The following is a 13,736-nucleotide window of genomic DNA, read 5'->3' on the forward strand; positions in this document are numbered from 1 at the left end:
AGACTGGGGGAACTTAGGGAGCCATGTATTTCATATGGCATCCCAAGGAAGAAGTAAATTGCACAGGGTTTGTACTTGATGTCTTAAGCCCTTTCAGCACTTCTGTTGCCCTTGATGTAATTTGGCATGTTGTAAATTATACAGTCACTGAATATAGTGACACAATAAGTTTTTTTAATATTTTAATTCAGTTATTGCATTTGACTTGTCTTTTTGTTTTTTTTTCCTAATAGGTGCAGGCAAAACACCGACTTTAGGAGGAGGATTCCACGCTAATCTGGGAAAGGAGTCACGAGCACAGACTCTACAGAACGGTACTTGCAAGCTTTAATCTTGTTGATATGACTTTTTTTTTTATTAATATGGTTGATTATAATTAATTTTTAGTTTTGAATGTGACCTCAAAATGTTGTCAGGCCACTCATTAGTTAGTAGACAAGTCTGCCTAGTGCTGATTTTACATTGTGCTCTCATCTGGTTGTTGTATCTGATTTATGAGGTCAGGTAGCTGGCTCACAAAGGGTAATGGCACCTGACAATACTGTTGTAGTTTAAAAGGGCTTTTTCAAGGTTGACATGCTCATTGCACCTTTTTATTTTCTGTTAACCTATTGTGGCTTTTTATTTTATAATTTTTCACGGTTCTTGAAATGCTTTATGCATGTTTATTTTTAAATATAATTGTTCAAAAGTTTTGCTTTTATGCAGTGTAAGTGTGAGATAATGCATATATTTATTCACACTTCGTAGTAATCACATGCTTATATGTGACTGTTGAACAGAGAGGTGAAAAATGGAAAAAAGATTTTCGTGTCCAGAGAGTATTTAAATAAATGTTCTCATTACATGCTATACATTTTAATTGAGATCTACATAATCTACACTTTTAAAAGGGAATGAATGAAAACAGTGTTTATTCCAGAAACAGAATGGTCTTCCAGTTTCAATTGCTGTTACTCATATCAATGGACGGGAGTTGTCATTTTTTGGCTAATTAATACTCTTGTCTCATGACTCTTGGAGATGACAGCTGATGGACTGTCATATTAAAGACTCAGAAGCTGACATGTAATTAACCAAGTGACGTAGATGGGTTTTACTGATACGGTGCTCATTTTGGGAGATGTTTTAAATAAAGGTATTTTACTCAATTAAAGTCTTATACTTGCAACTCAAACACAGAAAATAGAAAATCTTGTCTGATACTATGTCTGCATAGGTATACGAAGGGTAAGATTAATCTGATATTATATCTACATAGGTATAGAAAGGGTAAGATTGATCTGATATTGAAATATAGCCAGATTGCTTTACTCAGCATTATTCAGCTGATTTATATACAGATTGTTTTATATACAGAATGTTTTATTCAGCTGTTTGTGCTGAACAGCACTGAGCCCTGCTTGTGTGGCAGAGGTAAGGCTTGCACTTTATGTGCGCAAGTTACCTCATGAGTTTTAAAAATGCCTGTATAAAGTGTAACCTGTATAAGCAGTGGAATAAAACCACTAGAATACCTTTTACAGTTAGTGAAGTTTGTCTTTGGATGAAGGCACTTTAATAAAAACTGTAATTTTGCACAGATATTTTAAAAATAAATTGGCTTGTTCTGCATAAGGTCTGCCCAGTTCCTTGTCTTTTAATTGTCGAAAAGCAAAATGTTGAATGGAGAAAATGCTGTCGTCTTGCTTTTTGGAGTGTTTGAATTCTTCAAAAGCCCTTTTGCTTATGCTGAACAGTAATCACAATTAAAGACAGTGTAGGCGTTTTTCTGGAATCTAAACATGGCTTCTTTCTTGGATGAGTGTTTGCTGGGGGATATGCCTGAGCATCCTCCTTCCCCACAGCTTTTGTGTGTACTGGACTCATGAGGTCCCCTTAATCATACACAATGATTCTGACTTGGCTAAAGTCTATCAGCATCATATAAAAGAAATTATAGTTGCTTGAAATGAAATTATCTCCCAAACAGTTTTGAAACAGGCAAATAATTTGTCTTTTTACATATACCTGTCTGAGGCTCTTTATGGGTTTTCTTCTGCTTTTTGTGGCTATCCTTTACATAAGGAAAAAACTGTTTGGTCTTTGATTTCTGTAGCCAACCTGCATTTGTCATGCTGCCAATCTGTCTCTGGGAAAGTTCTTTTCAATGAGCTAAGTGATGTTCTTGCTCAGTCCCAGGCATGACAACAGCAGCTGATATTTCAGGTAGAGCAATTGGTGTTTGAAAGGCTTTTCTTTCTGCTGCTGTATAATGAGCTAGTTGTCTGCTGCATTTAATCACACTTTTAGCTTTACATAGTTTTTAATTGCAAATTGAGCTATGGCAGTGAATTTACAAAATCTCACCCTGTCGCTGTGTGCCCATGATCACGGCTTTTTTTTTTTTTTGTGAAATTATGTTAATATCCATTGTGTTTAGACTTGAAAGTGTAGCAAAGTAAATGAACTTACTGTATATATTTTAAAGAAAAAGTATGGGGTTGTTTATTGAGTGAAGCTGAAGTGCACTGATAGTTGACTGTATTAAGAATGACCAGTTATCCTTCAAGCCCTATGCTGTCTGATCAGAAAAAATGCTGAGCTACTTATTTATTTGCTGGTACTATCATGCTTGCATTTCCAAAGTGAACTGAGTTGCAAATGAACTGCTCAAATTAGCTCCCGTTGGGATGCTGGTGCAGCACAGCTTGAGAACACGCTTCAGGAGGCCTATTCTTGCAACTCGCTGATAGCTCTTACGTCAAGGCTGCGTGCTACCTTCAGTAGTGTAAGCACATGATTTTCTCCTCTATGGTGCTCTGTACAGGCTATTGCTGAAGGGAGGAACAGGCTCTGGAAAGCAGAGATGGGTGGCGGAGCCCAGATAGCTCTGGAGGTCGTCCCCAGTATATTCAAGAGCAGCTGAGGGTGTGCGTGTGTGTGGTCTGAGAGTGCTGGCAGGTCTCACGCTGTGCCTGGTCCGCTTGCCAGCAACCTGCAGGCTTGACATGATGTGGGGAAAAGTCCAGCAATGGAGCAGGGGCTTGCAGTTTTTTTAAAAACAACCACCTCCCCCTGCTTTCCCTTCCCTCCCCCATGTCGTTTGGGCCAAATTCTTCCTTGCTGTACTGTCTCTCTGTTCAGGGGACGTGAAAGGGAGGTGATCTGGGCTCACTGTCTTTTATTTAATCACTAGCAAAGCAGCTGGGGTTGGCTTGAATGTATGATGCTGCTATTTTTTGAGGCTTGTAGTTAAAGGATGTTTAGAATTAGATGAAAAACAGTTTTTCATTAGAATACCTAAGGTAATAATTTTGCAATTATTTTTCCCCTCCATTCTAAAGTGAAGAAATGCAGAAAGAAAATCTCGTAACAACAACTGCTCAACAGTTCTGGACTCTTCTACAAAATAGTTATTTTGTGCATTTATATATATATGTATGCTCTAAACAAAGCCATGGGCAAACACTGAAGGTTTTATAGTTTCTAGGTTTGTGTAAGAATGTCTAATACACAGAACTAGTCTCCCTTATCACACATGCCTTTGCTTTATGTTTCCTCGCTATTTATAATGCAGTGGTGCATGGCAGTTCATAGTCTCTGCCTTTCTGTGCTGAACCACCTGATGTTTGTGGGTGTTCATTTGGGAACTGGCTGCTTATAAAAACTGGAGTCTTGTTTACACTTGTTAAAATATTTATGCAGGAAGGACCTAATACTGTTGTATTTGTTCGTAATCAGTTTGATTTTCAGTGTGCAGTACTGTGCTAAGTGAGCGTGCTAAGCTCCACAAGTTCAACAAGCTCAGGTCCACAAAATGGTTCGTATCTGCTCATATAAAGCTCATTTTTCTAGTAAAAACCTGCACAGCTGTGAGATGATGTGAAGAGGTGTTTCAACTTTGTTTTAAAGGATTTGACAAAATAGCCAAACAGTACTGTTTTTGAGAGAGAGAAGAGTTATGAATAAAATACCAGCTCAGAGAGGGGACTCTTGGCAAGACTTCTTCCTCGGTTGCCTGAGCCTCTTCAAATTGCTGCAGTATTGCCCAGCTGTTATGGTTACTTACATGACTGAAATGCAGAGTTCTGTCCCTTTAAATCTCGCTTTACAGCTCTGCGCTGCGTTACATAATCTCTCTAAATAGCCGGTTTATTCTTGTTTCCTTGCAGGCAATCTGCTCTCACTATATCCATGTCAGAGACGTACTTACAAGGGAGTTGTTCTTGACTTGGAGCTCTGATACTTTCAATAGTCTTCAGTGGCCAAAAAGAAAAGGGAGAGGGGAAGGAAGGTCAATGGCATGATTATAACTTGAAAGCTTCAGTTGCAGATATTCAAATTTGGTTTAAACTAAGTTTGAAGATTGCAGCTGCATCTAGCTTAATCCAATTTCTGAACTGTTGTGCTGTGTTTTTAATCATTTCTTTAAATGAATGTGTGTGTTCCCTCAGTCTTCTTAAATACCAAAACATAGCTAACAGTATTTTAGTGCTAAATGGGAAGGCATTTCTGAAGATGTTCTCTAATGCGTTTTTGACCATTTACATTTAAACTATTTGCTTAATTCTTTAACCTTCATTGTCATCACTAATTTCATAGCTGTCTTATTGCAAGTAATTATGGAGGTCTCTACTTTCTGACAGAACTAGACAGCGTGAACTAGACTAGGACAATATATTATACGCGTGAAGAACAGAAGTATCCGAAGAAGGGGAACAGAGAACACATCTTTATTTAACAAAACTAAAACAACAAGGGAGGAGAGGAAAGAATCCTAGAACCATTTACATTGGAAGGGACCTCCTGAGGTCCACAAAATGGTGGCTTTGAAGTTGCATTAAGCTGCTCAGGGCCTAGTGCAGATGAGCTTTGGGTATCCCAAAGGAAGGATATGGTGCAGTCTCCCTGGACAATTTGTTCTCTAATGCTTGACCACCCTCACTGTGGAGAATTTTTTTTCTTTTATCTACTCAGAACTTGATGAAATGCGACTCTTGCCTCTTGTCCTTTTGCTGTGCATCTCTGACAGTTCTGGCTCCATCTTCTTTATAACCTCCCACTGAGTAGCTGAAGACACTGATGAGATCTCCCCCTTAGCTTTCTCTTCTTAAGACTGAGCAAATTCAGCTCTCAGCCTCGCGCCATGTGCTCCAGTCTCCTGATCTTCTTAGTGGCTCTCTGCTGGACTTGCTCCAATATGTCAATTCCTTTTCTTGTGCAGAGGAGACCTGAACTGGACAAAGTACTCTAAATATAGTCTCACAAGTGCTGAACAGGAGATAATAATCACTTCCCTTGACCTGCTGGCTACAGTCTTAATAATGCAGCTCCAGGATGCAGTTAGCCTTCATCACTGCAATTGGGTGCTGCTAAGTCATGTTCATCTTTTTGTCCATGAGGAATCTGGACCCTTTCTGCAAAGCTAAACAGTCCCCAGGCTGCATTCTTCCCCTGCAGTTCTTCTGTCCCAGGTGCAAAAAAATTGCATTTGCCATGTTGAACTTCATGAGGTTTCTGTCAGCTCATTTCTGCAGCATCTTAAGATTCCTCTGAATAGCAGCTCTGCCCATCAGTGTATTGGCCACTGTCCCAATGTGGTGTTGTCCACAGGCTGGCAAAGGGAGCCTCCTGTCCCATTGTCCGTGTTGTTAATGAAGTCAGTGAACGGTATCCACCTTAGTATCAATCCCACTTGTAAGTCTGATAGTTAAAGTGCTGACTTTGAACCTGGCCAGTTTTTAACCCAGCCTGCAGTTCACCTGTCTAGCCTGTATCTCCTCAATTTGGCTGCTAGGGTGCTAAGGGAGAATGATGAAATGAGATAAGGGAAGAGCAGTGGTTACTGTTTACCTTGACTGCAGTGTGGCTTTTACTGCAGTTAGGCACGATCTGCCCTCATTAAATCTGTGCTGGCAGTTCCCGCTAACCTTCTTACCTTTTGTGTGTGTGCAAATGGTTTCCAGGTAGATTTGTTCCATAGCCTTCCAACAGGCTGAGGGGAGCCTGACACGCCTCTAGTGTCCTACTTGCCCCTCTGGAAGAAAAGCCTGACTCTTGCTGACTTATAGAGAACCTCCCCTGATTCCTACAACTTTTTAAAGATGGCAAAGATGCCTCTCTTTCCCAGCTCCTGTAGCATCATCAGATGCATCCCATCCAGTCCAATTGACTTGGGTATGTAGGTTTTGCTTAAGTGAGCCCTTGTTCAGTCGTCTTCTACCATGGGTAACACTTTATTTTCTCCAAACTCATGTAAAGAGACCTATGAGACCTGAAAACAGACACTGCCACAGAAGACCAAGGAGACTCATGAACTGCCATATGCCCTGCCTGCTCAACTTCCTGCACATCAATATGGAGTGTCCTTGTGCTTTGGGGAGATTGTACTTGAACATTGACCAATCCTCCTGGCCCCTTTGGCAGTACCTCAAGGGGTCCTGCTTACCACTTCTCTGAACAAACTGAAGCCTGCCTTCTGAAATCCATGGTTGTCACTATGCTACCCATCTTCCTCACACCCCTCAAGATCTTAAACTTTATTGTTTCAGGGTTGCTGTAACCAAGCCTGCCATCAAACTTTACATTCTCCATCACTTCTTCCCTTCTAGAGAATGGTAGGCATATCACAGTGCTTCTACTTGACCTGTTCCTCACATTCTCTAGAAGTCCACTGTATTGCTTGTGCCCCACTATGATTCCCTTCCAGCAGATGCTGGAATGGTTACAGTTCACCGTGAGAACAAGGACATCTTCCTGTTGTCTAAAGAAGGCTTCATCTTCAAGATCAAGTGGTCTATAGCAGGTGTTCTATAGCAGATCAAGCAGGTCTATAGCAGGTGAGGCCTTTGGCCTCACCTCTTATCCAGACCCATTAACTCTTTATTGGCCTGTTACTTGTTTTTCAGCAGAGCTTCACACATTCAAGCTGTTCCTTTGTGTAAAATGAGTCCCCTGTCACCTTCCCTGTCTGTCCTCGTGGAGCCTGTAACCATCCGTCTCATGACTCCAGTCATGTGAGCTGTTCCACCATGTGTCTGTCACCCCCCCAGTGAATCTGTAATTTTGTGGCTGTGCACAGACTTTGAATTCCTCCAGATTGTTTCCTTTGCTGGATGCAGTATTTTCTTTGACTCTTCCTCCTGTATCAATTCCTGTTTCTGGCTTTGATTTCAATAATGAAACTTCTAGTCTAGTCTCTCTGCCGTTTTCTTGTCCTTCTTGCCTTCATTTCTGTTGGGATAGAAGCTAATCCTAATCCTCCCATCTCCATCTTCAGTTAGTACCTCATTGGGTTTTTTCTTGTTGTCTTTTAAACTAACCATTGCTTAAAGTTCTCCTTTTTTGGGTTTGTCTTGTATCCTCCTAAATTTCTTTACTCACTAAGGCTTTGAAAGACTTCCTCTTCTAGCCAGACCATTGCTTCAGTTTTACCCTCTTTGATGTGTCTAATGCCCTGTCCCTTATGAGTCCTTTGTTATCATTAACAACTTCTGTCTCATTCATTTCCTTCATCTTTCCATTTGATGTGTTAACTTTCTCCATCTCTTCTTGAAGGAGGATAAGGGGCATCTTCCCCTTTTCATTTGGGATGATCTTACATGTTTTTTGTGTGTGGGGTTTTGTGGGTTTTTTTGTTGTTGTTTCAAATGCAACCCTTTCCTTTGGTAAACTGCTTTATTCTCATCATACCTCTTCTAGTCCCATGTCATGGCTTTAGCTAGGGGGGGAATTTGGCTGGTGAAATTTAGATGTCTGTGAACTCATCATCCTGAAGTCCTTTCAGGGCCTCTGCATAGAGGCAGACAGATTTAGGGTGTGATTAATTTAATCTGAACGGAAGTCAAATAACTCATTCTCTTAAGTGTCTGTTTCTCTTCACGCACTGAAAGGAAGTCTGGACTGACTAAGCTCAGATGCTCCTCTCTGAAGATAAGGTGATGAATCCTGTGCTTTGGTGTCTGCATTTGTGTATCTCCTTGTTGACACAGACTTAACTGGCTAAAACTGAACTACTGAATTGCATCCAACTGCTCTGCCCTTTTGCATGTTAACAAGTTCAAGATTCTTCCCTTTCAGGTCACTCACAGCTCTTCTTCCTCCTGTCTTGTATATCTTGTAGATCCATCCTCTCCAGCATCTGGTAAAACATGGATGTGTCTTAGCTGTAACACTCACATACTTATTTCTTGCCTAAGCCTCTTGACTTCCATTGCTCTTCCTCTCTGATCAGAACATACTCCAGAGCCAGGAAAGCAGGAAAATTGTGACCTGGGATGTTAAATCTTTTGGTACCTTAACATCTTCATCAAAGAATTTTAAAAGGAACATTACTTTTATGTCGTGGTTTAACCCCAGCTGGCAGCTAAGCCCCACACAGCTGCCCACTCGCTCTCCCCCAGCAGGATGGGGGAGAGAATTGGAAGAGTAAAAGTGAGAAAACTCGTGGGTTGAGATAAAGACAGTTTAATAGGTAAAGCAAAAGCCGCATGCGCAAGCAAAGCAAAACAAGGAATTCATTCACTACTTCCCATTGGCAGGCAGGTGTTCAGCCATCCACAGGAAAGCACAGCTCCATCACATGTAACAGTTACTTGGAAATAAAAATGCCATCACTCCGAACGTCCTCCCCTTCCTTCTTCTTCCCCCAGCTTTGTATGCTGAGCATGATGTCGTGTAGTATGGAATATCCCTTCGGTCAGTTGTGGTCAGCTGTCCCAGCTGTGTCCCCTCCCAACTTCTTGTGCACCCCCAGCCTGCTCGCTGGTGGGGTGGGGTGAGAAGCAGAAAAGGCCTTGACTCTGTGTGAGCACTGCTCAGCAACAACTAGAACATCCCTGTATTTTCAACACTGTTTTCAGCACAAATCCAAAACGCAGCCCCATACTAGCTACTCTGAAGAAAATTAACTCTACCCCAGCCAAAACCAGCCCACTTTCCCAACCTGTTCGCCCTTTCACATTTGTGATCCCTGTTACTTACAACATCACAGTTCAACAGGGAACCCTTCTGGTGTTACTAGGCTGCTGTGTTTGTTCCAGCTTGTGGGACCTCTGTGCTTCTGAGGCTTCCTTGAGTCTCAGTAATAGAGGCTTTACTGGTCCTCTGCTTTGACCCAGGCTCTGGTAAGTCACAGAAGCATAGGCCACAGCTCAGATGCTGGAGTCGCTGATGGCTGACCCTCAGAGTATCTCAATAGCTTACCCACTTTTCTCAGAACTTCAGCTTTCAGGGTTTGCAGGCAACTTCACTAATCAGCAAAGACTTGAAGAGACAGACAAATCACTTATTTAAGAAAAACAAACAAAAAACCCCCAAAAAATCTCAGATGCAGAAAATTCACTTTTAGCCAGCATAAGTTATTCCAAGAATTTGGATTAAAGCAGGAGAAGAATGTATTTCCTTGCCTGTTGCCCTATTACTATTGGGGACCCATGGAGTTTGATTCAGAGGCATCTGAGGAAGCTGGGATCCCTGTAGCTTCTACTCCAGCACATAGAGAATCTCTTCTTTCTCAGATGGCTGATGAGACCCTGTGCTTCATGATCTCCAGTTATCTTTGTTAAAAAACCAGTCAAGTTCACCAGCTGATCTGGGACGACCTTTTGCTTATGCATTGATTAATTAGTTCCTACTTGAATTCAGATTTGAAAATTTTTATTGTCTTAAGTCTTGGCCATCTTTTTGTTTTGATAGGAAATGATGAATAAAGTACTTGTCTCAGAGCTGCTTTCAATGGGCTGCTTGTCCTTATGGTGACAGTATTGGGGGAGAAGAATCCATGTCTCATTTAATGAGATCTATTATGTCTCTAATGAAGAGGGTCTGGGATCCTTTAAGTAAAGAGTAGAGGATCTGCTGGAGGTAATGTAATGGTAGGATTTTGCCAGGAGTCTGATGGACAACTTAAAACTTGGAGCACAGCATCCCACCTGGTTTAAATATGTAAGTCAAGCTTTGCTGGTCTTCCTTATGCTGTTCCTTTGTTTGCTTAGCCAGAAAAGGGAAAAATTAGAAAAGGGACTTCTGAAATTCCTTGGAGGTACTGGTTCAGTCTGTATGTGGACTCAGGATGATACCTGTTGTTACTTTTTCTTTTAATTTTGAAGATTGTCCTTGAAGTTGAAAAATTAAGAAAAAAACTGAAGTTAATCAAATGAGTTAACAGATGACTTCTGTTATCTTAATGGTTAATAACAAAAATATATTTGCATGTTCAGCTGCTTTGAATTGGCCTGTTTGTGACTCTGGAGTTAAAGGCGTCTTTCATGATTCCTTTGCTCTGTCTCCTCTCCTGTCTCTGCTCTGTTTCTTAGTTTATTAGTTGGCTGTGGGCAAGAAAACTACTGTGTCAGGGAAGCACAAATCTCTGCTTCATTTTGACAAACAAAAGAAGAAATGCCTTCTAAAATTCTATGTGCTTGTGAAATTTCTTACTTGGATATTAAAGTTTTGGCCTCTTGTATCTTAAAATTTCTCCGTGTTAACTTTGACAATTTCTATGTGACATAGAGTAGGACAATATATACCACATTTGTGGAATTCACTGACAGAGATTTATCTCCCTACAGCCTTGTGTAGGTAATTGGAACCTGTCATTTCTCTTGAGAGCAATCCTTTACTTAAAGACAGTTTACCTAGCGGGATAATGTTTTTTTAAAACATTTGCTCTTTATGGTACTGTTCACAAGGAGATGAACTTAGATATTAATAGATCTATCTTCCTTGTTGTACAGTGTGGCAGAAAATAGGCAACTGCCTCTATCCTCCTTCGTCCCCCTCTAGTAAAGTCTATAAAATTCCGTGCTAGTAATCTGCCTCTTCTTACAAGCTTCTGAATGAAACTATTTTAGCTTTGGAAAGTTGTAAGACAAGCTTAAAATATAATTGAGGTAACATGGCTTTGGTTTAAGTTCCATGTAGCTGCTGCCCTCTTTTTTTATAATGGAAAGATAAAATAAAATAAAAATAAAATAAAACTTGCATGGCATAGGACTGTCTTTTAGACATTCAAACATGAGTTTTGAAGTGTTTATGTCATTTTACAGGCACTATGGCTCAAAACCTGAGGGGGAGAAAGTTGTTGCTTTTTAATGCTGTGTTCTCTGATAGCACCTAGTTCCTTTTTCATGTGTTGAAAGTGCCTTCTTGTTTTGCTCTATGAAATAAATTGGAGAGGTGGTGATGCGACAGTGCAGGGAAGCATTCCCTAAGCCTGAGGGTCTGCAAGTGTGGTTTGCTGGTGGAGCTATTGCAGTTTTCTTGCAAGACAGCTTTTCTTAGATAATGGCCACAGCATTAAACTTCTGGACCCTGTATAGGATTAGCAAGTAACAGAAAAAATTCAGTGCCTGTATATACTGTTTTTATAAGGAAGACTATGATTTATTTGCTTGTGTTCTTGCAGACATGCTTGTACTCATTTCACCTGCACTTTGCAGCTGGACACAAGTTACTGTGATTCCCAAGCTGCTTTTATCTTGTCGTGGCTGATGGTCTTGGAGGAGCCAGCATGCATCTGGTGTGGGATACAGGTGGCATCAGCTCAAGTGTGTCTGCAAAAGGATGTGCAGGCACATTGTATTCCTGTTGTAGGGCTGTAACAACACCTGCCCAGGCACATCTGGCACAGTATCTTGTCATAGGCATCCAGCAGTGGCTGAGGGAGCAGTATCGGAGCAGTGCACACGGTGATGCTTCTTTACAACATTACCACCTCGTTCCTTGTGTAGAAGTGCGTGTGTAGCTTTGATTGTCCTTGTTGCCTTCCCAGTTCTGTGATATATCCTCTCAGATGGACAAGCACTGCCGTTGCGTATGCTATTCAAAAGTCACTCACGCAAAGACTTTGGCTCCTTGGCACAGGAGCCTTTCTCAGGCAAATACAGTATGCTGGTGGAAGACGAGATGTTAATGTAGGTATTAAATACAAATTAATAGAAACTACAGGGTTCTGTACCAGGTATGAAACGTGTGTTCAGTGGGAGGGTCCTGTGTGCTTTACAGCCACACCAGCAAATTTAGCAGCAGACTCATCTATGTCAACCCCCTGCCCCAAAAAAACCAAAACCCAACAAAAAAAATCAAAACCAAACCCTGGTCCCAGCCTGAACCAGAACAACCCTGTGCGCACATGCAAGTTCTTTTTAACCTGGATGGTTGCTGTGCTCCCAGTAGATGGTTGTGTCAGCCCAGAGAGCTGACGTGCTTCGGTGTGTGGGTGGGAATGAGATGTTGTGTAAAGGATTGGGAACTCCTTTGAGTGGTATTGCCATCAGAGGCCTTAGTCTCCTAGAGCTGCAGCTCTGGAGTCCACTTCCATAATAAGCATCCCTAGCAGCAAAGCCAGTTCGATCCCAGCCTTTCCCGTCCGTCCCTCAGCTGCCCTTTCCCATTCCCCTCATCCAAATATGCTGGGCCTTAGCTTGGGCAATGCATCTGTTTACTGGGACAGCAAAAAGATCTGGGTTCCACAAGCAAAATAAAAAAGTAAAAAGAATGAACCCTTTTTTTTCTTTTCCTATTTTCCTTTGATCATTTCACTCCTCCATATGCCACCACAGAGTGGAGGAGGGAATGGATGACGTAGAGATGAGCAGGAGCTTCTTAAACCAGCTTTGCAGCAGGAGAGGCTGAATGCAGGACTGTGTTGTGAGCTTCTCTCTCTTTTTCTTTTTTACTTTTTTTTAAACATATATTTATAACCCCCTGTCCTGTTACGTTCAGTCCTGCACAGTCAGAGTGAAGGAAGGTGTTTTCTGTTCTTTTGGCTTGCCTTAATATGAGTGGGAAGCTTTTTAGAAATGTTCTGTTCATTGACTGCTGCTAGCAGATGGATACTCTCTGCTTGAAGTGCCTCAGGCCTTTATATCTTCTGTTTGCTCCCCCTCCTTCCTCCCAGCACACACCCTGGAGTGTACAGGCTGTGCTAATTTAGTCGCAACTTAAAAAGGAGTGATGAAGAAGAAATGCTCAACTCTAACAGAATTCTTGTCGCTTGCAATGTCTTTAGGGAGTACTTTTTCATTTCAGGATCCCTAAGGATTTTTCCAGCAATGTCTATTAGATGTTCTGTGATACTTCCCTGGAACAGCAGTAAAATTCTTAATTCATTAGGACCAAAATGCTAATTCTGTTTATCTATTAATCAAGTCAGAATATACTTCATACATGACATCCAGTTTGATTTTTTTCAAGTGATTTTAATAACCTAGTCTTGACTCTTTCTAATTCTGAGGCGGCCTTTCTGTATGTATGAATAGTAAGCCAGACCTTTAAAGAAACATTTTCATTAACCTGGTATGTTAAAACATTTGAACCAATTACTGAATTTTACTAAGCTGGCTGTTGCTATATCAAGCGTTTTTGCCACTTAGCGGTAGAAGTCAGCTGAGGAGTTTGGTTCTTTTTTTAACAGAATCACAAAATATTACTATTTACTGGTACAAATAGCATGTATTTTTAATGGAAAAAATGCCAAATTATACACAACGAAAATTAAAATCTGTTCTATGTTGCTTACTGTGCCTTAACTTAGTGGATATCTTAAAAATACCGAACAGCTGTGATCACCAGGTGGTGCTGTTACACACTGCTTCAAACACTTTTTGAAAATAAGTTTAAATTCTGCCATTGTCATAGTTATTCAACTGTAATTTCATGGGAGGAGCAGTGAGAAAGAGAATTTCTTTCTTTAATCATGTCTTTAAAGTAGAGCTTTTCCTGAAAATTTTGGGTTTGCTTTTCTGCTAGCT

General features: G+C 41.0%; 1 protein-coding gene across 1 annotated transcript in view; it reads left to right on the top strand.

Moving 5' to 3' along the window:
• Window positions 1-233: 233 nt before the first annotated feature.
• The window catches only part of BRF1 (BRF1 RNA polymerase III transcription initiation factor subunit), a 161,504-nt gene continuing 148,001 nt past the window's right edge, over window positions 234-13,736 (top strand). The window contains exon 1 of the mRNA XM_059819175.1: window positions 234-314. The gene's annotated coding sequence lies outside the window, so the exon portion shown is untranslated. The remainder of the gene's footprint in view (window positions 315-13,736) is intronic.

Source organism: Gavia stellata, chromosome 7 (genome assembly GCF_030936135.1).
Source record: "Gavia stellata isolate bGavSte3 chromosome 7, bGavSte3.hap2, whole genome shotgun sequence".
Taxonomy (NCBI): Eukaryota; Metazoa; Chordata; class Aves; order Gaviiformes; family Gaviidae; genus Gavia; species Gavia stellata.